General features: G+C 40.4%; 1 protein-coding gene across 3 annotated transcripts in view; it reads right to left on the bottom strand.

Annotated features, from left to right (window-relative positions):
* Positions 1 to 24,858, bottom strand: part of MEGF10 (multiple EGF like domains 10) — a gene marked incomplete at its 5' end in the record, with an annotated part of 363,778 nt that overhangs the window by 157,767 nt on the left and 181,153 nt on the right. Inside the window, one exon of one of the 3 annotated variants that reach the window (XM_079916646.1) lies at positions 3,382 to 3,774. The exons of the other annotated variants lie outside the window; for them this stretch is intronic. Of the gene's footprint in view, positions 1 to 3,381; positions 3,775 to 24,858 lie in introns of those variants that run through there. 3 annotated transcript variants of the gene reach the window in all.

Below are 24,858 nucleotides of genomic sequence, written 5' to 3'. Positions count from 1 at the left end.
AATTCTTGAATGGCTTCTCCACGACCCTTAGTATGTACATAGTGACTGTCCCAAACACTTGGTGTGCTAAGAAAAAGTCAACTGCATTCATTCATTCATTCATTCTTCCTCCACATTCTTTAGGCATTTATTATATAACTACCATGTGCCAGCCATTGGAATAAAGGCTCAGAATAAGGAATGATAAACTCACCAATCAGTTGGAGAAAAATTCAGGTAACATAACATAGTTGATAACAGTATGATAGATGCTATATTAAAGCTATCCACAAAGCAGAATAGGAATCACATGAGATACCACCGTTTATGTGAGCGAACTAGGAAAAGCTTCAGAGGGGAGGTCTTAACTGAACTGCATCTTGAAGGATGACTAGGTAGTAAGAAGTTGGTTAGACCAAAAAAGGGAGCAAAGACATTTCCTGCAGAGGGAACAGCATACACAGCCAGGGCCGGGAGGAGTGAAAGAGGCAGTGTATTCTTTAAGGAACAGTAACAAAATCAACATCAGTGGGGCTGAAAGGCTGGAGAACAGGGAAGCAGAGAAACAACCCAGAGATTATATGTGAAGCTGGTCTTGTGTATCATGTTAGGAGGTTTAGCTTTATGCTGTAAGCCAGTGTTTCTCCAAATGTGATTTGAGGTCACCTCAGATTCGTTTGGGGATCTGCTCAAGTGCAGATTTCTGGCCCTTACATCTGGGATGAAGCTCCAGAATCTGCATTTTCAATAAGCACCCAGGTGACACTGATGCTTACCATCTGGGGAGCCGCCAAAGATTATTAAATAAGGGAATGACACAATCAGATTTGTATTTTAGATATATGCTATTAAACAATCACGAGGAAGGTAAATCCGCTGCTGCTAACTGAGCTTGTGACTTAGGTTTGCATTAGAACCATCTGGGGAACTTGTAAAAATGCAGACTTTTCACATCTCATCCAAGACTTATTGCACGTGAATCAAGCAGAGGTGGCTAGGATTTATATTAGGTAGAACTATTATACATGAAATCGCCATTTTACCTAGATCAAAAATGGTCAAATTTTGGCAGTTTCTCACAGCTTCATCTAATACTTTTAATAAGCCCCACTCCATGTTTCTGATATACATCAAAGTCTCAGAATAGCTGATGAAACACAAGCAGAGCTAAATGCCTTTCCTTTTTTATTATCAGTGTCATTACTCACTTTGACTGACATGCAATGATGTGACATAATTTATGTACCTAAAACAAATGTTAAAAGAAAAAAATGATGTTCAAAAACAACCACCAATGAGCTAAGGCTAATTTAAGGATGTTAGAGCTGGAAGGAACACCAGAGATTATCCAGCTCTTTCCCTACCTCCCCACACATGATGAAGCCGATGGGAGGAGTACCCTGCTAGAAGTTATACTGAATATTTTGTTCAATTCCTCAGTGATACATGCTCTTCATTTTAACAGGTATTGAAATCATTAGAGCTAAAAAGTTTTGGGGATTTAATTTATAGAGTGATAGTGCCACGTGAAGCCCTAAACTTGATGTGGGGGGGGGGATGGGCATAAAGCAAATACTTGTGCATATCCATTTCTAAAATGAAGCCAACGAATTTAAATAATATAGAACCTAGAACAGTGCTTGAACTGTAATAGATGCTTAATAAACATTTATTGAACAAATTATTAACCTCTTAAAAAAATAGGTTAAAGGAGGTTAGTAATGCAAGGAGTTTCTAAGGCAATGTAGTTTACAGGCTGTAAACTGAGTGTTGATTTCCCACCTGCTAGCCTATCCCAAGCACCATTTGGCACCAAACCATGACCCCTCCCCTACAAATCCCAGCCCTGCCACATGCACTGTTCTTTCCTCTGAAGGGTCCCCAGCAGAAAGCAATACAAAGACCACGTCTGAGCAAAGTTTGACAATGCATCACATTCTAGGTGGGAGTGAAGGCCACATGGGCACAGCTTTCAAAGTCTATTCAAATAGGAAGAATAGCTAACACTTAATGACAGCTAACAAAAACTATATCATCACGATACAACATGTTAATAATGTTAAAATAATATGATGATGATGCTAATAATAATAATAATAGCTAATACGTGCTTACTATCTGCCAGGCTTGTTAGCACTCCACACACATCCACTCATTTAATCCTTTGGACGACCTTCTGGCGTAAGCATTGTTATTATTCTGATTTTGTAGATGAGGAGAGAGAGGTTAAGTAACATCCAAAATCACACAACTGGAAAGTGGCAGAGTTGACAGTCGCCCCCAGGCCCCCTGGTCCCAGAGCAACCCCTCTGTTGAACTCTTTGACCTCAGAGCAGCACAGCAAAAAGTACCCTGCAAGCTGACCTCCTGGAGCGTTCACATCAGGAAAATGATCCGGTCCCAGTCTTTTCATCCATAAGGAATGAAGCATCTTTAGTTGGGAACACCATACACAAACTGAGACTCAGAATATAAAGGAGAAAGGCCAGGAGGGCCAAGAAGAAACGGCATTTTCCTCTGCCTTGGGATAGCATGGATATCACTGCCTGAGAACTTCAGGGCTAACAAAATCTCAAACTTTAACTTTCCCCTGAAGAATCTGGGTCCTCATGTGGGGATATTTTCTAAAGAAGTATCAAAGATATCACTATATTTCATCTGCTCCGTGGTACCATTCTTATTTCCAGAAAGAAAAATAAAGACAAAATATTTCCCTAAACCAGGGGTAAAAGCTCTAGATGAAAGGACTTTAAAAGACCAATAGGAGATAGATCTTTCCATGGTAACTATGGCTGGAAGAACCGCCCTTCCCAACATTCCCTGAGGTGCCAGGTATTCAAAGAAATAAGAGACTCCTTCAGTTTAAGTCACCCAGCCTCTGATCCTGACGCCCCTAAAGGACGCTGAGAGCGCAGTAAGAGGGAGCATCCCCACGTCTGACCGCACAATCTGAATATCAAGTCCCGGAGAAAGAGAAGTTTAGAAAACAAGATCCCAGAGAAGTAAAGCCGATCTGAAAGCAAGAGCCCCGCCGAAACTGCTTTTCGTTCTCAGTCTCATTCTCCCCAAACCTCCCTACACCCAGCTATGACACCGGTCAACACAGAAGCAACACAAACAAGGAAATACAAGGGCAGAAATTATGCAAAATAAAATGCGTAACGGGGGCATTTCCTCATGAAAAATACTCCAAGAAGTTCCTACCCAGCCCCAAGACCAAATCCAAACACTAACAATAAACCCTTGAGACAAGTAAACAAGTCAGACTGAGCCCGTCTCATCCCACCTCACGGGGCACCCGGGGTATCCTGGTTAAGGAAAATGTGCCCGCACCCATAAGAAACCATCCAGCGTCCGGCCAAGGTCCAGCGGCTGCCAGAACGGAGTTTGCCCAACTCTTACCCGAGATCCTGAGATTCGCAGTGCAACCCTTTTCCCCTGGTTTTCACGCAACGCCAGCGGAGAAGCAAAATCTGTTCCAAACAGCGCAGTTAGCCTCCAAGCAGCGTCCCAGAAGAGAGCGATACTTGGAAGTCTCGGTTAAGGCTCAAAGAAGGAGACGCACGGGAAAGGAGGCGGGTCTCTGCGCATTTCCAGAACCCCAGTTTTGCGCACGGGGAAAGTACTCGTTGCAAACTTGAGTAAGGTTTTCTCCGTCTGGCCAGAGATGCTGAAGGAGGAGGGGAGTAACCCGAGCCGGGCCCGGGATGCGAGCAGTTGCCGCTGCTGCAGCTGCTGCCGCCGGGGCAGTGACCGCTGGAGGGGGGCGTCCTCGGCGCCGCGCGCAGTCCCTAGTGTGACCGGCAGGATCCTCCTGGCCCGACTCCTGCGCCCGATCGCGAGTCGCCCCTGTCCTGAGAGGCTTCCACCGCGCCGAGGCGACTCCGCCAATAGTCTGGCTACTAAATTGGCAAACCTTGGGGTCACCGCGTGGGGGTGAACCTAAAGGTGGTGGAGGGAGTGCCCGTCTGCGTCCCGACTCACTCTCAATGTCCCAGTGTCAAAGTCCCCGGAGGTGTTCTAGACCCTCTACGAGGAGTGGAGGGTTGGGGGAGGCACCCGAGCGACCAGATGGAGTGGACGGCACGCCCCAGCGGTGCCAGGGAAGGAGCGAAACAGTGGGACAGAGAAGGGAAGAGTGACCTAGCAGTAGAAGAGTGTGCGCCGCCGCCACAAAGTGGTTGGAGAGGTGGGGCGAGGAGTTGGGGGGCGGGGGACGAAGGGGGCCCACTTTACCGAGGCTGGGCGGAGAGAGAACTCCAAGGACCCGCAAGAAAATCCCTCCAGGCCCGCGGAGGCCCCGCGCGGAGATTTGTTGGGGAATGGCTCCCTCTGCCGACTCGCCGGGGACGCCCCAGGAAACCCAAAGACGCAAAGTTAAAACGATGAAAAAGGCTTTTTCCCCATCTGTGTATTGAGCGAGACGTGAATTCTAGAATCTACTTCTCTGGCTGATCACCTTCCTCTTACGAATTACCCTGCATGCGAACCACCCAAGAAGATACAAACTTCTTATTCGTGGAAAGATGTTGTTGGTGGGTTTTTTTTAATGTTAAGCTGAATTCTATCCTCCCTCATCCTCCCCAAAAGGCTCGTGCTCCATATTCACGCCAGATGAGCCACTCCTACCAGGCTTCTGTTCCTTACATTAATACGAGCTCTTTCTTTTTAGAGAGACCTCAAATGCATATGCGACCCCAGACAATAACAGCACCTGGCAAACAGTCCATGCTCAAAGTTATGCTTGAATGGAATGAATGAACATATATGTTTGAAGCCCCTCACCATCCTCTTCATGACCTTGGGGTAAGTGTTCACCCCTGGACACAAACAAGGGGAGACTGTTTCTGTTTGTTTGCTTGTTTACCAGGTATCATCACCCCTTCTTCTGGTTAACAGTACCTTCATTTTTCTTGGGGGACCACCCTGCCACACTCAGGGCGGTCTGGGTGGGAAAGTCAGTCAGGATGGTCCAGCTTTTCCAGATCCAAGAGTGGGCACCTGAGCTAAGCTAGTCCCCTCAGACCTTCTCTGCCATGAATCCTAAGTTTGATCAGAGCAACACAAGGAGGAACAAATCTAGAGTTGATTGATCCATTTGACAGTGTTCTAGAGATTGGCCATTAGGTCACAGCATTTATTCCCCAAAGCTACCCCCTGCTTTATGCTTTATGAAACCTAGTGACTCCACTTCCTTTGATTTTTTTGATTAACATTATTAGACATGATTTGCACTCAACATATTGCACTCATATGAAGGATACAGTTTGGTGAGTTTTGAAAAATGTATACACCTATACACAATCAAGATAATGAACAATTCCATTCCCAGGAAGTTCCCTTGTACCCCTTTGAAGTCAGTTCCCCACCTCACTATCCCTGGCCCACTGAGCTGCCTTCTGTAGCTATAGATTAGATTTGTCTTTCCTAGAGTTCCTACTATGGAATCATATAGTATGTATTCCTTCGTGTCTGACTTCCTTCACTAAGCATAAAGTTTTTGAGTTTCATCAAAGTTGTTTGTGTAAGCTGTTTGCTTTCTCTTTATTGGTGAGTATTATTCCATTGTATGGATATACCACAATTTGCCCATTCACCAAATGTTTATGTTGTTTCCAATTTAGGCTTATAATGAATAAAGCAGCTAGGAACTTTCTTATAAAAGCCCTTTTTTGGACATATGATGTTACATCTCTTATTTCACAGGAGTGGAATTACTGGATTATACAGTAAGTGTGTGTTCAGATATATAATAGAGATTAACTGTTTTCCAAAGTTCATGCATCACTTTACATTCCCACCAGCAATGTATGAGAGTTGCTCCACATTATTATCAATACTTGGTATTTTCTGTCTTTTTATTTTAGCCATTCCATTGGGTATACAGTGGTATCTCATTATGGTTTTAATTTGCATTTCCCTAATTAATAATGATGGTGACCATCAAAGATGTTAACCACCTTTTCATGTACTTGCATTCCATTTGTTTTTTGCTGAAGCATCCAAAGTTTTTTGCCCAATTTTTAATCAGATCCTTTGTGTTCTTGTTGTGTTGCTATTGGGTTGTAGGAATTCTTTACATATTTTGAATACCAGGGCTTTGTCAGATATGTGTATAGCAAATATATTCTTTCAGTTTGTCTCTTGCCTTTTAATTTCTCAATGTTGTCTCTGAAAAAAAAGGTTTTTTATTTTGAGAGTCTAATTTATCAATTTTTTCTTTTACAGCTTTGCTTTTCATGTTTTATCTAAGAGATCTTTGCTTACCCCAAGGTCATGAAGATTTTCTCCCATGATTTCTTCCAGAAGTTTCTAGTTTTAGCTGTTATGTTTAGGTCTGTGATCTACTTGGAGTTCATTTTTGTGTATGGTTTGAGACAAGGGCTGAAGTTCATTATTTTTCATATAGATATCCATTTGTTTCAGCACCATTTGCTGATAAGATTATCTTTTCCAATGAATAATTATGGAAATAATTACTGAAACATTATCAGGGTTATCCATTGAATAACTTTGACACTTTCATTAAAAATCAATTGGCCATATGAGAATGGGTCTTTTTCTGAACTCACTATTCCTTTCATTTGATCCATATTTCTATTCTTTTGCCAATACCATGCTATCTTGATTACTGTAGCTTTATAATAAGACTTCAATTTCTAACTTTGTTCCTTTTTTTTTCAAAATTTGTTCAGCTTTTCAAGATTTGAGGTTTTTTTTTTAATCTTCCATATGAATTGCAGAATTAGCTTGTCAATGTTTAAAAAGCTCACTTTGATTGAGAATGCCTTGAATATATTGATAACTTCAAGAAGAACTGACATGTTAATTGAATCCTCCCATTTATAAACATGTTGTATCTCTCCATTAATTTAGATCATTTTTAATGTCTCTCAGCAATATTTTATAGTTTTCAGCATGCCAGTTTTTCACATATTTTTAAAAATTTATTCCTAAGTACTTTTTAACTTTTGATGCTACTGTCAACAGAATTATTTTTAAATTTTAGCTTTTAACTTTTTGTTGCTAATATAGAAAAATACAATGGAATTTTGTACAATAGTTTCATATTTTGCAGCCTGACTAAATTTACTTATTGGTCCTAGCAGTTTTTCTAAAGTTCCTTTAGGATTTCTTACGTGCAAATAAATACAGTTTTGCTACTTTTATTTCTCTGTTTTGCTTTATTGCTCTGGATAGGATGCCTAGGACAATGTTGAATAAAATGTTAATGTTGGTAAAAGTTAAAATCTTTGTCTTGTTCTCCATCTTAGATCGAAAATAAACAGTCTTTCACCAGGAAGTAGGATGTTAGCTGTAGACTTTTCATAGACACCCTTTATTGTTTGAAAAAGTCCCTTCATTAAAAGTTTTTACCATAAATGACTGTTGAATTTTGTCAAATGTTTTTCTGTATCAATTGAAATGACTGCATGTTTTTTTTTCCTTTATTTTGTTAATTGATTGGATTGATTGTTAAAACTGCCTTGCATTACTGGTTTAAAGCCTACTTGGCCAATGTGTATTACAAATTTTATGTACTGTTGGATTTGATTTGCTAAAATTTTGCGCAGCTATGTCTATATTCAGGAGGAATATTGGTCTGTATTTTCATTTTCTTGTGACTCTTTGTCTGGCCAGAGGTTCATTAATTTTTTATCTATTCAACAGACCTCATAGCCCCATTCTGGCACAGTGATAAATGTCCTGCAGCCCTCCCCATAAAGATAGTGCCCTGAAGGTCTTCTGCTTACATCATCACTCGAAAGCCTCCTGCCCACATTGGTACCCCAATTCACTCTTTAGTCCCACAATCATGGCTTACCTGCACTGAGAGGTTTGCCATTGAGTCCCTGCACCCTCTACAACTCCCTGCACTGCTTGTTTCTGAACTGGAGAGTATCTACCGAGCTCGTCTGTCGTCCAGAGGGTTCCCATAGAGCTACTACTCTCCCTGCATGCCCATACTACCTTACTAATTACCAGTGTTTTGCCTGCACTGCAGAGGGTTGCTTTCTGATGGCTTAGAGATGGCAGAACAGCTCCAGCCTAGGCAAACCAGCAAACTTCTGTGCTCTCCAGTGGACTGAACTATAGCTCCTATAATAAGGTCTGAACCCCTTCCAGTTTTGTCCTTTCTTTAGCACTTTCTCCACCCTAGAATACCATACAGAATTGTCATATCTTACAGTTGTTTTTTACCAGAGTTAATAATTCTTTATATGAAACACACCCCTGTTTAACCTATGTGGTTTCTATCTCCTGATTAGACCCAGACTGACACATTATAATAAGGCGTGACCTTTCTGAGATCTCTACTGAATGTCCCTAGATGTTCACTGAAGACTACTTACTCTTCACTCGGTTTATCAGTCCCTCAAGATCTCTGGGAATTGTTCAGCTTACAGCTTCTTGACGGGTGTGTACCTGTGTTGTACAGTTTCACCCTATTCATTGTGGCTTACTATTCTGCAACAGAAGGTCCCTATGCAAACTTACAGAGGTTTTTCCTTGTGTAATTCTCTCCTCTTTGGTACACTGCTCTACAAATTCCAGCCACCTCAGCCTCTTTGAATTCCAGTGTCTGTCTCCTGTGCTCACCTGCACTGTAGTCCAGGAAGTATCTCTGGTCAGAAAGCCTGAGTGATTCTAGGGTTCACTTCATTTGCTTACTTTTTCTTTGGGACCACAATCTTCTTGTGCAATATCTGAAAAGAGTTGTTTCAATATTGGTTGCTTAGGGCAGGATCCTAAGTCCAGTCAATCCTTTATGGCCAGAAAAAGAAGTTTTTTCCCTTTGATTTTTAGGAGCTACTGTTTGAACAAATTCCTTCACATTTTTTGGTATGTTTGTATTTGTTTTCCTTGAGTTGGATAGACTTGGTTTTTATTGCTTTTATCCAAAGAACTCTGGACGATACACATGTGGAACCCAGAATGAACACATAAAGCATTTCAGATAAAGCCTGAACAATCTGGATTAAAGTGAGACTTTTACTACCTTTATTCTGAATACTATAAGCATTATTCATATAGTATAAGATTAAATGGTTTTTTTTTGTGGATAACTATACTATTCTGTTAACATAGAATTTATAATCTACTAAAACTCCAATTATTTTTCATATTTGTTATTAAATCTGGCTTTTAAAGATATTATTTATATAATTAGGTGTGACTTTCATAGTAATTTTACAGAACTATTAATTTAGCCCTATGAAATTCTATTTTTCTATATGCAGTCCATTTTAGAGCTTGCTGAGATCTTGGTGGAGCTAATTCTTGTCCTAGTATACTGGCTAAGGAGCTCAAAATCAAGATATCTGAAGTTTGATCAGCAAGCCACAATGCTCTTGAGCAAATACTTATTAAACATGTGGAGGCAGGTGAAAGTCAAAGGCATATTCTGACAGGGACTTTATTCTCCATTTAAATTTATTCACATCCTGTAGTATGGTCATTCAACCACTTATAAATACTACAACTCTATTACATCAGCCCACATTCTTCATCTGATCCAAAAGGATTTCATGGGATATTTTTTTCAATTACCTTATAAATCCAGATGTATTCTCATTCCTTCAATTTACCTGTCTGAGAAGATTTCCAATAAAGGAAATGAAATCAGCCTAGCAGGTCTAACTCTTAGCAAACAAGTTTGGCTTCTAGAGACTCCTCCTTTGGCGTATGATGCTGGATCCCACATTTCCCACAGTCACCTTTGTCTATGAACTGATGCCAGATTTTTGTTGGGAGGTAGGAATATAATGAGGGGCATCTTACTGGGCCATCTTGCTTCTGTCACTCTCTCCAGTTGTTTTTTTACTGTGACCCACAGTAAGAAGTACATTTTTCATCATGACCAAATTCACATCTTCATAGGTATGTGATTGGAACAAGTTTCATCAAACAACACTTACTGTTATGTCATGTCCTCTAATATTTTTCTATTCTAGTGCTCCTCAAACGTCAATGTACATGTTAAACAGCTGGGGATTTTGCTAATATGTGATTCTGATTCAGTATCTGGGATGGAGCCTACATTTTAACAAACTCCTAAGGTGATATGCGTGTCTCTCAGACTGCATCTTGAGTAGCTAAGTTCTATTTTATTTCGTTTTATTTAAGTGCTAAATTACTCTTCTGACTTTCAAATGTATCTGGACTGTCAGTTTGTAAAAGTACTACTGGTATATTTCCTGGTGTAACACTATGCTTGGAGAAGCTCTTGAATCAACAACATGCCTATGTAGGATGTTCGTGTAAAAGTCTACATGTGATGTGGTAACATGCTTAGAAGAGTTTCAACAGGGAACAAGCTTCCTCTTCCATATACCAAGGTCAGAAAATGATAGAAGTAAAGAGACTGATATTTTCCTGACCTTCCTTCTTAAAATTGTAACATTTGACACAAATAAATCTATTCCATTTTGGAATAAACAAGTCTAAGCATTCTACATAATACGGATTTTCATAACTGTATGTGAAAAGAAAGTTAGAGATGACCAAAAGTGACCATGGCAATGAGATCAGTATCAGAAAAAAAAAAATTCCTGTGGTGTGATCTACTTTTTTCTGCAGTATCAGTACTTACTACATCAGTCAAGGTTCTTGTTTCAAGTAACAAATGTCAACTCTGACTAACGTAATAAAAACAAAACTGGGGAGGCTATTGAGGGACTCCAAAAGAGGTGGGAGGCTGTGGTACTAAAGTTGAATATAAGAAGGAGCTCCTCTAGAGGGTACCAAAGATTCAGAGTGGAAACAGCCTGGTCATGCTGTCTCCATTGAGATTAATGGACTTGAACAATTTCTTTCCTTAGACCTCACAACATGTTCTCAAGATCAAAGTCACAGAAGAGTACATCCATTGGTTGAACTTGGGTTTTGCATTCCCTCTTGCCAGACCTGTGGCAACATGAAGTATTTGTCCCTTCAAACTTCTATAGGGGAGCAGGTGCCTGATATACCATCCCTCTAAGAGCACAGAAAAGTGGGGAGAGGAAATGTCCCAAAAGTGAATTGGAGTGCCACTGGGAAGAGGAAATAGATACTAAACCACCAATAAACTATACATGACAGAGCACTGTGAATCAGTAAGGGCCCTTATTATACTTGTTATTGCAAGTATAACAGGATGGTGAATGGGGTTTTCCAATTGTTTGGGAATTGTGGCTATAGTCTCACAGCCAAAGAGCATAGATGCTAATTGGCCCACATTTTAAAGAATGCATGCAGACACAACCCTTGCAGAACTTAATAAGTAAACAAAACAAGCTCTGATAGCACCATCAAGTACTTCTACACACATTCCCACCACACACACAGAATCTCTATCCCTTTACCCCCATCGGAAAAAACTAAAGAATTCCAGAAGAGTTGGCAGAATTCCTGCTGTATGGAAGCTGTCACCCAACTGGTGACTTTTCTCCTTCCCATATTAGAGGGAAGGGGAATATGTCTTCCCTTCTATGGCAAGTTAACTTAAGATGTAGGGGAAGACAAGGAAAACAATCACAAAATGAGGAGAGCTGGCCAGAGGTGGAATCTGGCATTGCCACCCCTACACAGACTTCTGCTTATGTAGAACAGGCATATCTCCTCACATATTAGAACAGGAGGAAAGGAACTGTCAAGAGACAACAGTGTGTAGCTTCTATTCCCACTGCTTGGTGACGCAAGGATGCCTGGGAAAAAAAATTTTTTTAATTAAAAAGAAAAAAAGAACACCTGGGTTTTCTTAAGGCCAAATAGACACCACTGGAGGGTATCTGGGCTTAAGCAGTTTTGTCACAATCTAGCCTAAGAAGGTTGCCTGCTAGTGGGGGTATGTGGCCAAGGAACAGGAGCTGAAAGGGCAAGGGGCAGAAGAACTCAGGTTGTGAAGGATCATCCATGTCAGAGGCCTGTGCAGCCGAGGACCCTGCAGGGCCTCCTGAATAGCCCACACATGCACTGCACTTCAGCAGGATCTAGATGTCTCCTCTGCAGGGGGCACTGACCACCCTATGTGGACCACAGCAGCTCAGCAGGAGACATCAATCCCTTCCTCAGTTCTGCCTCCAGAACCCAACACTCTGAAAGAGATGGAAAAGATGGACCCAAAAGATGAAGAAAGAGAAGGAAGTAGAGGAGGGAAGAGAGAAGCAAAGCACACCAAATATCCCAGGGTGGGACCATTCGCACCACTGGTCAAACCTGGGCTTGAGGGGAGGGGAAGAGTGTAAAATTGGATGTGAGATTCAAGCTGTACAGTGGATTATACTGTCCTTGATGTTTCAAAAGCTGAGAGTCTCTGGAATGCTACAGGAGCTACCCGAGATGTTGTAAAGGGACAGAAAACAAGTCTCATTCAAAGCACACCTGAAAACACTATTGGAGAAATAAAGGGGCTTCATGTTAGGATCCCACTGAGTTCAGACTCTCCAATAAACTGGTTACATAGCAAAAGAAACTGACTTTGAGTAGTTTAAGCAGAAAAAGAATTTATTGAGAAGCTACTGGGTACTTGGTGAGATGCCAGGAAGTCCAGAGGACTGGCTTGGGGAAGCACACAGGGATGGTGAGGTTCTGTACTAAAAGCTAAAATCACTCCTTGGAATTGTTCTGGGGAAGCCCTTCCCCACCAGTGGATATGGGATAGTGGATGTCTCACCAACAAAACCACCTACCCTGGATCATGACTGAGGCAATCACTCCCTCTAGGAATGGGATGTTGCTGCCTCCCCTGAGCTGCCAGAAGAATTCTCCTTTGTCTCAGTTCTCAAATCAAAGCCCAGGGCAAATACATCCAATTGGCTGAGCCAAGACCCAGTGGAAAATGAGTCGAAAGAAGCAAATATTTGGAGGATTGGTTCAAGATGGCAGAGCAGAAGGATGTACGCTCACTGCCTTTTGTGAGAGCACCAGAATCTAACTGCTGAACAATCATTAATAGTAAGACACTGGAACTCACCAAAAAAGATACCCCACATCTAAAGACAAAGGAGAAGTCACAATGAGATGGTAGAAGGGGCGCAATCACAATAAAATCAAATCCCGTAACTGCTGGGTGGCTGACTCACAAACTGGAGAACACTTATACCACAGAAATCCACCCACTGGAGTGAAGGCTCTGAACCCCACATCAGGCTTCCCAACCTGGGGGTCTGGCAATGGGAGGAGGAATTCCTAGAGAATAAGACTTTGAAGCCTAGCAGGATTTGATTGCAGGACTTTGACAGGACTGGGAAAAGAGAGACTATACTCTTGGAGGGCACACACAAAGTAGTGTGTGCACTGGGACCCAGGGGAAGGAGTAGTGACCCCATAGGAGACTGAACCAGACCTACCTGCTGGTGTTGGAGGGTCTCCTGCAGAGGTGGGGTGTGGCTGTGGCTCACCGTGGGGAGAAGGACACTGGCAGCAGAAGTACTGGGATGTACTCCTTGGCAAGAACTCTCCTAGAGTCTGCCATTAGCCCCATCAAAGAGCCAGGTAGGCTTCAGTGTTGGGTCGCCTCAGGCCAAACAACCAACAGGGAGAAAAACCAGCCCCTTCCATCAGCAGACGAGCGGAATAAAGTTTTACTGAGCTCTGAGAAGCAAGAACTACAATCCTGCAGCCTGTGGAACAAAAACCACATTCACAGAAAGATACAAGATGAAAAGGCAGAGGGCTATGTACCAGATGAAGGAACAAGATAAAACCCCGGAAAAACAACTAAATGAAACGGAGATAAGCAACCTTCCAGAAAAAGAATTCAGAATAATGATAGTGAAGATTATCCAGGACCTTGGAAAAAGAATGGAGGCAAAGATCGAGAAGACGCAAGAAATGTTTAACAAAGATCTAGAAGAAGTAAAGAACAAACAAACAGAGATGAACAATACAATAACTGAAATGAAAAATACACTAGAAATAATCAATAGCAGAATAACTGAGGCAGAAGAAAGAATAAGTGACCAGGAAGACAGAATGGTGGAATTCACTGCCATGGAACAGAATAAAGAAAAAAGAATGAGTCAGAGGAGCTTCAAGATGGCGGAACAGTAAGACGCAGAGATCATCTTCCTCCCCACAAATACGTCAGAAATACATCTACACGTGGAACAACTCCTACAGAACACCTACTGAACACTGGCAGAAGACCTCAGACCTCCCAAAAGGCAAGAAACTCCCCACGAACCTGGGTAGGGCAAAAGAAAAAAGAAAAAACAGAGACAAAAGAATAGGGATGGGACCTGCACCAATGGGAGGGATCTGTAAAGGAGGAAAGGTTTCCACACACTAGGAAGCCCCTTGGCTGGCGGAGACTGTGGGTGGCGGTGGGGGGGAAGCTTCGGAGCCACGTAGGAGAGTGCAGCAACAGGGGAGCTAAGGCAAAGCGGAGAGATTCCCGCACAGAGGATCGGTGCCGACCAGCACTCACCAGCCCGAGAGGCTTGTCTGCTCACGTGCCAGGGCGGGTGGGGGCGGGAGCTGAGGCTCCGGCTTCGGTCGGATCCCAGGGAGAGGACTGGGGTTGGCTGTGTGAACAGAGCCTGAAGGGGCTAGTGCGCCACAGCTAGCAGGGACGGAGTCCAGGAAAGTCTGGAGCTGCCGAAGAGGAAAGAGACTTTTTCTTGCCTCTTTCTTTCCTGGTGCGCGAGGAGACGAGATTAAGAGCACTGCTTAAAGGAGCTCCAGAGATGGGCACGAGCCGCAGCTATCAGCACGGAGCCCAGAGACGGGCATGAGATGCTAAGGCTGCTGCTGGTGCAGCCACCAAGAAGTCTGTGTGCAAGCACAGGTCACTCTACACACCTCCCCTCCCGGGAGCCTGTGCAGCCTGCCACTGCCAGGGTCCTGTGATCCAGGGACAACTTCCCCGGAAGAACACACGGCGCACCTCAGGCTGTTGCATTGTCATGCTGGCCTCTGCCATCACAGGCTCGCCCCGCATCCGTACCCCTCCCTCCCTCTGACCTGAGTGAGCCAGAGCCCCCTAATTAGCTGCTACTTTAACCCCATCCTATCTGAGCGAAGAACAGATGCCCGCAGGCCACCTACATGCAGAGGCGGGGCCAAATCCAAAGTTGAACCCCAAGAGGTAGGCGAACAAAGAAGAGAAAGGGAAATTTCTCCCAGCAGTCTCAGGAGAAGCGGATTAAATCTCCACAATCAACTTGATGGACCCTGCATCGGTGGAGTACCTGAATAGACAAGGAATCATCCCAAATTAAGGAGGTGGACTTTGGGAGCAATGATATACAAATATTTTTCCCTTGTTCTCTTTTTGTGAGTGTGTATGTGGATGCTTCTGTGTGTGATTTTGTCTGTATAGCTTTGCATTTACCATTTGTCCTAGGGTTCTGTCTGTCCATTGTTTTTTTCTTTTTAATTACTTCTTAAAATTTTTTTCTTAATAATTATTTTTTATATTAATACATTTTTAAATTTTATATTACTTTATTTATTTTATCTTTCTTTCCCTTTCTTTCTTTCTTTCTTTCTTTCTTCCTTTCTTTCTTTCTTTCTTTTCTCCCTTTTATTCTGAGCTGTGTGGATGACAGGCTCTTGGTGCTCCAGCCAGGAGTCAGGGCTGTGCCTCTGAGGTGGGAGAACCAAGTTCAGGACACTGGTCCAAAAGAAACCTCCCAGCTCCATGTAATATCAAACTGCAAAAATCTCCCAGAGATCTACAACTCAACGGCAAGACCCAGCTCTACTCAATGACCAGCAAGCTAAAGTACTGGACAACCTATGCCAAACAACTAGCAAGACAGGAACACAACATCATCCATTTGCAGAGAGGCTGCCTAAAATCATAATAAGGCCACAGACACCCCAAAATACACCACCAGACGTGGATCTGCACACCAGAAAGACAAGATCCAGCCTTGTACACCAGAACAAAATCACTAGTCCCCTCCACCAGGAAGCCTACACAACCCACTGAACCAACCTTAGCCATGGGGGACAGACACCAAAAACAACAGGTACTACGGACCTGCAGCCTGCAAAAAGGAGACCCCAAACACAGTAAGTTAGGCAAAATGAGAAGACAGAGAAACACACAGCAGATGAAGGAGAAGGGCAAAAACCCACCAGACCTAACAAATGAAGAGGAAATAGGCAGTCTACCTGAAAAAGAATTCAGAATAATGATAGTAAAGATGATCCAAAATCTTGGAAATAGAATGGAGAAAATACAAGAAACGTTTAACAAGGACCTAGAAGAACTAAAGAGCAAACAAACAGTGATGAACAACACAATAAATGAAATTAAAAATACTCTAGGGCTTCTCTGGTGGCACAGTGGTTGACAGTATGCCTGCCGATGCATGGGACACAGGTTCGTGCCTTGGTCTGGGAAGATCCCACATGCCACGGAGTGGCTGGGCCGGTGAGCCATAGCAACTGAGCCTGCATGTGCAAAGCCTGTGCTCTGCAACAGGGGTGGCCCAACAGTGAGAGGCCCATGTATCGCAAAAAAAAAAACAAAACAACAAAAACAAAAAAACTCTAGAAGGGATCAATAGCAGAATAACTGAGGCAGAACGGATAAGTGACCTGGAAGATAACATAGTGGAAATAACTACTGCAGAGCAGAATAAAGATAAAAGAATGAAAAGAATTGACGACAGTCTCAGAGATCTCTGGGACAACATTAAATGCACCAACATTCGAATTATAGGGGTACCAGAAGAAGAAGAGAAAAGGAAAGGGACTGAGAAAATACTTGAAAAGATTATAGTTGAAAAATTCCCTAATATGGGAAAGGAAATACTTAATCAAGTCCATGAAGCACAAAGAGTCCCAAACAGGATAAATCCAAGGAGAAACATGCCAAGACACATATTAATCAAACTATCAAAAATTAAATACAAAGAAAATATATTAAAGCAGCAAGAGAAAAACAACAAATGACACATAAGGAATCCCCTTAAGGTTAACAGCTGATCTTTCAGCAGAAACTCTGCAAGACAGAAGGGAGTGGCAGGACATATTTAAACTGATAAAGGAGAAAAACCTACAACCAAGATCACTCTACCCAGCAAGGATCTCATTCAGATTTTACAGAGAAATTAAAACCTTTAAAGACAAGCAAAAGCTAGGAGAATTCAGCACCACAAAACCAGCTTTACAACAAATGCTAAAGGAACTTCCTTAGGCAGGAAACACAAGAGAAGGAAAAGACCTGCAATAACAAACCCAAAACAATTAAGAAAATGGGAATAGAAATATACATATTGATAACTACCTTCAACGTGAATGGATTAAATGCCCCAACCAAAAGACACAAGCTCGCTGAATGGATACAAAAACACGACCCATATATATGCTGTCTATTAGAGACCCACTTCAGGCCTAGAGACACATACAGACCGAAAGTGAGGGGATGGAAAAAGATATCCCATACAAATGGAAATCAAAAGAAAGCTGGAGTAGCAATTCTCATATCAGACAAAATAGACTTTAAAATAAAGACTATTACAAGAGACAAAGAAGGACACTACATAATGATCAAGGGATCTATCCAAGAAGAAGATATAACAATTGTAAATATTTATGCACCCAACATAGGAGCACCTCAATACATAAGGCAAATACTAACAGCCGTAAAAGGGGAAATCAACAGTAACACAATCATCGTAGGGGACTTCAACACCCCACTTTCACCAGTAGACAGATCATCCAAAACAAAATAAATAAGGAAACACAAGCTTTAAATGACACATCAGACAAGATGGGCTTAACTGATATTTATAGGACGTTCCAACCAAAAAAAACAGAATATACATTCATCTCAAGTGCTCATGGAACATTCTCCAGGATAGATCATATCTTGGGTCATAAATAAAGACTGGTAAATTTAAGAAGATTGAAATCGTATCAAGTATCTGTTCCGACCACAATGCTATAACACTAGATATCAATTACAGGGAAAAATCTGTAAAAACTACAAACACGTGGAGGATAAACAACACACTGCTAATAACCAAGAGATCACTAAAGAAATCAAAGAGGAAATCAAAAAAAAACCTAGAAACAAATGACAATGAAAACACGATGACCCAAAACCTATGGGATGCAGAAAAAGCAGTTCTAAGAGGGAAGTTTATAGCAATACAAGTTTACCTTAAGAAACAAGAAACATCTCGAATAAATAACCTAACCTTACACCTAAAGCAATTAGAGAAAGAAGAATAAAAATACCCCAAAGTTAGCAGAAGGAAAGAAGACATAAATATCAGATCAGAAATAAATGAAAAAGAAATGAAGGAAACTATAGCAGAGATCAATAAAACTATAAGCTGTTTCTTTGAGAAGATAAACAAAATTGATAAACCATTAGCCAGACTCATCAAGAAAAAAAGGGAGAAGACTCAAATCAATAGAATTAGAAAAGAAAAAGGAGAAGTAAGAACAGACACTGCAGAAATACAAAGGATTATGAGAGATTACTACAAGCAACTCTATGCCAATAAAATGGACAACATGGAAGAAATGGACAAATTCTTAGAAATGCACAACCTTCCAAGACTGAACTAGGAAGAAACAGAAAATATAAACAGACCAATCACAAGCACTAAAATTGAAACTGTGATTAAAAATCTTCCAACAAACAAAAGTCCAGAACCACATGGCTTCACAGCCGAATTCTATCAAACATTTAGAGAAGAGCTAACACCTATCCTTCTCAAAATCTTCCAAAATATAGCAGAGGGAGGAACACTCCCAAACTCATTCTACGAGGCCACCATCACCCTGATACCAAAACCAGACAAAGGTGTCACAAAGAAAGAAAACTACAGGCCAATATCACTGATGAACATAGATGCAAAAATCCTCAACAAAATACTAGCAAACAGAATCCAACAACACATTAAAAGGATCATACACCATGATCAAGTGGGGTTTATCCCAGGAATGTAAGGATTCTTCAATATATACAAATCAATCAATGTGATACACCATATTAACAAATTGAAGGAGAAAAACCATATGATCATCTCAATAGATGCAGAGAAAGCTTTCGACAAAATTCAACACACATTTATGATAAAAAACCCTCCAGAAAGTAGGCATAGAGGGAACTTTCCTCAACAAAATAAAGGCCATATAAGACAAATCCAGAGCCAACATCATCCTCAATGATGAAAAACTGAAACCATTTCCACTAAGATCAGGAACAAGACAAGATCGCCCACTCTCACCACAATTATTCAACATAGTTTTGGAAGTTTTAGCAACAGCAATCACAGAAAATAAATAAATAAAAGGAATCCAAATTGGAAAGGAAGAAGTAAAGCTGTCACTATTTGCAAATGACATACTATACATAGAGAATCCTAAAGATGCTACCATAAAACTACTAGAGCTAATGAATGAATTTGGTAAAGTAGCAGGATACAAAATTAATGCACAGAAATCTCTTTCATTCCTATACACTAATGATGAAAAATCTGAAAGTGAAATTAAGAAAACACTCTCATTTACCATTGCAACAAAAAGAATACAATACCTAGGAATAAAGCTACCTAAGGAGACAAAAGACCAGTATGCAGAAAATTATAAGACACTGATGAAAGAAATTAAAGACGATGCGAATAGATCGAGAGATATACCATGTTCTTGGATTGGAAGAAACAACATTGTGAAAATGACTTCACTACACAAAGCAATCTACAGATTCAATGCAATCCCCATCAAACTACCACTGGCATTTTCACAGAGATAGAACAAAAAATTTCACAATGTGTATGGAAACACAAAAGACCCCGAATAGCCAAAGCAATCTTCAGAAACAAAAACGGGCCGAGAGGGATCAGGGTCCCAGACTATACTACAAAGCTACAGTAATCAAGACAATATGGTACTGGCACAAAAACAGAAATATAGATCAATGGAACAGGATAAAAAGCTCAGAGATAAACGCACATATGGTCAACTTATCTTTGATAAAGGAGGCAAGAATATACAGTGGGGAAAAGACAGCCTCTTCAATAAGTGGCGCTGGGAAAACTGGACAGCTACATGTAAAAGAATGAAATTAGAACACTCCCTAACACCATACACAAAAATAAACTCAAAATGGGTTAAAGACCTAAGTGTAAGGCCAGACACTATAAAACTGTTAGAGGAAAACATAGGCAGAACACTCTATGACATAAATCACAGCAAGATCCTTTTTGATCCACCTCCTAGAGAAATGGAAATAAAAACAAAAATAAACAAATGAGCCCTAAGGAAACTTAAAAGCTTTTGCACAGCAAAGGAGACCATAAACAAGACAAAAAGACAACCCTCAGAATGGGAGAAAATATTTGCAAATGAAACAACAGACAAAGGATTAATCTCCAAGATTTACAAGCAGCTCATGCAGCTCAATAGCAAAAAAACAAACAACCCAATCCAAAAATGGGCAGAAGACCTAAATAGACATTTCTCCGAAGAAGATATACAGATTGCCAACAAACACATGAAAGAATGCTCAACATCATTAATCATTAGAGAAATGCAAATCAAACCTACAATGAGATATCATCTCACACTGGTCAGAATGGCCATCAACAAAAAATCTAGAAACAATAAATGCTGGAGAGGGTGTGGAGAAAAGGGAACCCTCTTGCACTGTTGGTGGGAATGTAAATTGATACGGCCACTATGGAGAACAGTATGGAGGTTCCTTAAAAAACTAAAAATAGAACTACCATACGACCCAACAATCCCCCTACTGGGCATATACCCTGAGAAAACCATAATTCAAAAAGTGTCATGTACCAAAATGTTCATTGCAGCTCTATTTACAATAGCCAGGACATAGAAACAACCTAAGTGTCCATCAACAGATGAATGGATAAAGAAGATGTGGCACATATATACAATGGAATACTACTCAGCCATAAAAGGAAACGATATTGAGTTATTTGTGGTGAGTTGGATGGACCTAGAGTCTGTCATAGTGAAGTAAGTCAGAAAGAGAAAAACAAATACCATATGCTATCACATACATATGGAATCTAAAAAGAAAAAAAAAGTCATGAAGAACCTAGGGGAAAGATGAGAATAAAGATGCAGACCTACTAGAGAATGGACTTGAGTATATGGGGAGGGAGAATACTAACCTGTGACAAAGTGAAAGAGTGGCATGTAGATATATACACTACCAAACGTAAAATAGATAGCTGGTGGGAAGCAGCCCCATAGCACAGGGAGATCAGCTCAGTGCTTTGTGACCACCTAGAGGGGTGGGATAGGGAGTGTGGGAGGGAGGGAGATGCAAGATGGAAGAGATATGGGGACATATGTATGTGTATAACTGATTCACTTTGTTATAAAGCAGGAAACGAACACACCGTTGTGAAGCAATTATACTCCAATAAAGATGTTAAAAAAAAAAAAAGGATGAAAAGAAATGAAGACAGCCTAAGAGACCTCTCGGACAACTTTAAAGACAACAATATTCACATTATAGGTGTCCCAGAAGGAGAAGAGCCACCCAAGTCCATGAATCGCAGAGAGTCCTAGGCAGGATAAACTCAAGGAGAAACATGCCAAGAAACATAGTAATCAAACTGACAGACATTAAAGACAAAGAAAACTTATTGAAAGCAACAAGGGGAAAATGAGAAATAACATACAAGGGAATGCCCATAACTTTAACAGCTGATTTCTCAGCAGAAACTCTACAAGCCAGAAGGGAGTGTCACAATATATTTAAAGTGATGATAGGGAAGAACCTACAACAAAGATTACTCTACCCAGCAAGGATCTCATTCAGATTCAACGGAGAAATCAAAAGTTTTACAGAGAAGCAAAAGCTAAGAGAATTCAGCACCACCAAACCAGCTCTACAACAAATGCTAAAGGAACTTCTCTAAGTGGGAAACACAAGAGAAGAAAAGGACCTACAAAAACAAACCCATAACAACTAAGAAAATGGTAATAGGAACATACATATTGATAATTACCTTAAACGTGATTGGACTAAATGCCCCAACCAAAAGACACAAGCTCGCTGAATGGACAGAAAAACAAGACCCATAGATGGGCTGTCTACAAGAGACCCACTTCAGACCTAGGGACACATACAAGACTGAAAGTGAGGGGATGGAAGAAGATATTCCATGGAAATGGAAATCAAAAGAAAGCTGGAGTAGCAATTCTCATATCACATAAAATAGACTTTAAAATAAAGAATGTTACAAGAGACAAGTAAGGACACTACCTAATGATCAAGGGATCAAACCAAGAAGAACATATAACAAATATAAATATATATGCATCCAACATAGGAGCACCTCAATACATAAGGCAAATGTTAACAGCTATAAGAGAAAATAGACAGTAACACAATAAGTGGGAGAGTTTAACACCTCACTTACACCAATGGACAGATCATCCACACAGAAGACTAATAAGGAAACACAAGCTTTAAATGACACAATAGACCAGATAGATTTAACTGATATTTATAGGACGTTCCATCCAAAAACAGCAGATTACACTTTCTTCTCAAGTGCACACGGAACATTCTCCAGGATTGATCACATCTTGGGTCAGAAATCAAGCCTCAGTAAATTTAATAAAATTGAAATTATATCAAGCATCTTTGCCGACCACAATGCTATGAGATTAGAAATCAATTACAGGGAAAAAAAAAACAAAAACACATGGAGGCTAAAGAACACGTTACTAAATAACCAAGAAATCACTGAAGAAATCAAAGAGGAAATCAAAAAATACCTAGAGACAAATTACAGTGAAAACATGATGATCCAAAACCTATGGGATACAGCAAAAGCATTTCTAAGAGGGAAGTTTACAGCAATACAAGCCTACCTCAGAAACAAGAAAAATCTCAAATAAACAATCTAACTTTACACCTAAAGGAACTAGAGAAAGAAGAGCAAACAAAACCCAAAGTTAGTAGAAGGAAAGAAATCATAAAGATCAGAGCAGAAATAAATGAAATAGAAAGAAAACATAGCAAAGATAAATAAAACTAAAAGCTGATTCTTTGAGAAGATAAACAAAATTGATAAACCTTTAGCCAGACTCATCAAGAAAAACAGGGAGAGGACTCATATCAATATAATTAGAAATGAAAAAGGAGAAGTTACAACAGACACCACAGAAATACAAAGCTCCGTAAGAGACTACTACAGACAACTCTATGCCAATAAAATGGACAACCTGGAAGAAATGGATGAATTCTTAGAAAGGTATAACCTTCCAAGACTGAACCAGGAAGAATAGAAAATATGAACAGACCAATCACAAGCACTGAAACTGAAACTGTGATTACAAATCTTTCAACAAACAAAAGTCCAGGACCAGATGGCTTCACAGGTGAATTCTATCAAACAAGTAGAGAAGAGCTAACATCCATCCTTCTCAAACTCTTCTAAAAATTGCACTCCCAAACTCATTCTATGAAGCCACCCTCACCCTGATAGTAAAACCAGACAAAGATACTACAAAAAAAGAAAATTACAGACCAATATCACTGATGATCATAGATGCAAAAGTTCTCAACAAAATACTAGCAAACAGAATCCAACAACACATTAAAAGGATCATACAACATGATCAAGTGGGATTTACCCCAGGGATGCAAGGATTCTTCAATATACACAAATCAATCAATGTGACATACCATATTAACAAATTGAAGAATAAAAACCATATGATCATCTCAATAGATGCATAAAAAGCTTTTGGCAAAATTTAGTACCCATTTATGATAAAAACTCTCCAGAAAGTGGGCATAGAGTGAAACTACCGCAACATAATAAAGGTCATATATGACAAACCCACAGCAAACATCATTCTCAATGGTGAAAAACTGAAAGCATTCACTCTAAGATCAGGAACAAAACAAGGATGTCCAGTCTTGCCACTATTATTCAACATAGTTTTGGAAGTCCTAGCCACAGCAATCAGAGAAGAAAAAGATATAAAAGGAATACAAATTGGAAAAGAAGAAGTAAAACTGTCACTGTTTACAGATGACATGATACTATACATAAAGAATCCTAAAGATGCTACCAGAAAACTACTAGAGCTAATCAATGAATTTGGTAAAGTTGCAGGATACAAAATTAATGCACAGAAACCTCTTGCATTCCTATACACTAACAATGAAATATCAGAAAGAGAAATTAAGGAAACAATCCCATTCACCATTGCAACAAAAAGAATAAAATACCTAGGAATAAACCTACCTAAGGAGACAAAATACCTGAATGCAGAAAACTATAAGACACTGATGTAAGAAATTAAAGACGATACAAACAGGTGGAGAGGTATACCATGTTCTTGGATTGGAAGAATCAATATTGTGAAAATGACTATACTACCCAAAGCAATCTACAGATTCAATGCAATCCACTGATTCAATGCAATCCCTATCAAATTACCAGTGACATTTTTTATAGAACTAGAACAAAAAATTTTAACATTTGTATGGAGACACAAAAGACCCAAAAGAGCCAAAGCAGTCTTGAGGGAAAAAAACATAGCTGGAGGAATCAGACTCCCTGACTTCAGACTATACTACAAAGCTACAGTAATCAAGACAATATGGTACTGGCACAAAAACAGAAATATAGATCAATGGAACAGGATAAAAAGCTCAGAGATAAACCAGGCACCTATGGTCAACTAATCTATGACAAAGGAAGCAAGGGTATACAATGGAGAAAGACAGTCTCTTCAATAAGTGGTGCTGGGAAAACTGGACAACCACATGTTAAAGAATGAAATTAGAACACTCCCTAACACCATACACAAAAATAAACTCAAAATGGATTAGAGACCTAAATGTAAGACTGGACACTATAAAACTCTTAGAGGAAAACATAGGCAGAACATTCTTGACATAAATCACAGCAAGATCTTTTTTGATCC

Source organism: Stenella coeruleoalba (assembly GCF_951394435.1).
Source record: "Stenella coeruleoalba genome assembly, chromosome: 3".
NCBI classification, from domain to species: Eukaryota; Metazoa; Chordata; class Mammalia; order Artiodactyla; family Delphinidae; genus Stenella; species Stenella coeruleoalba.
This window is presented reverse-complemented; position numbering and strand designations above follow the sequence as displayed.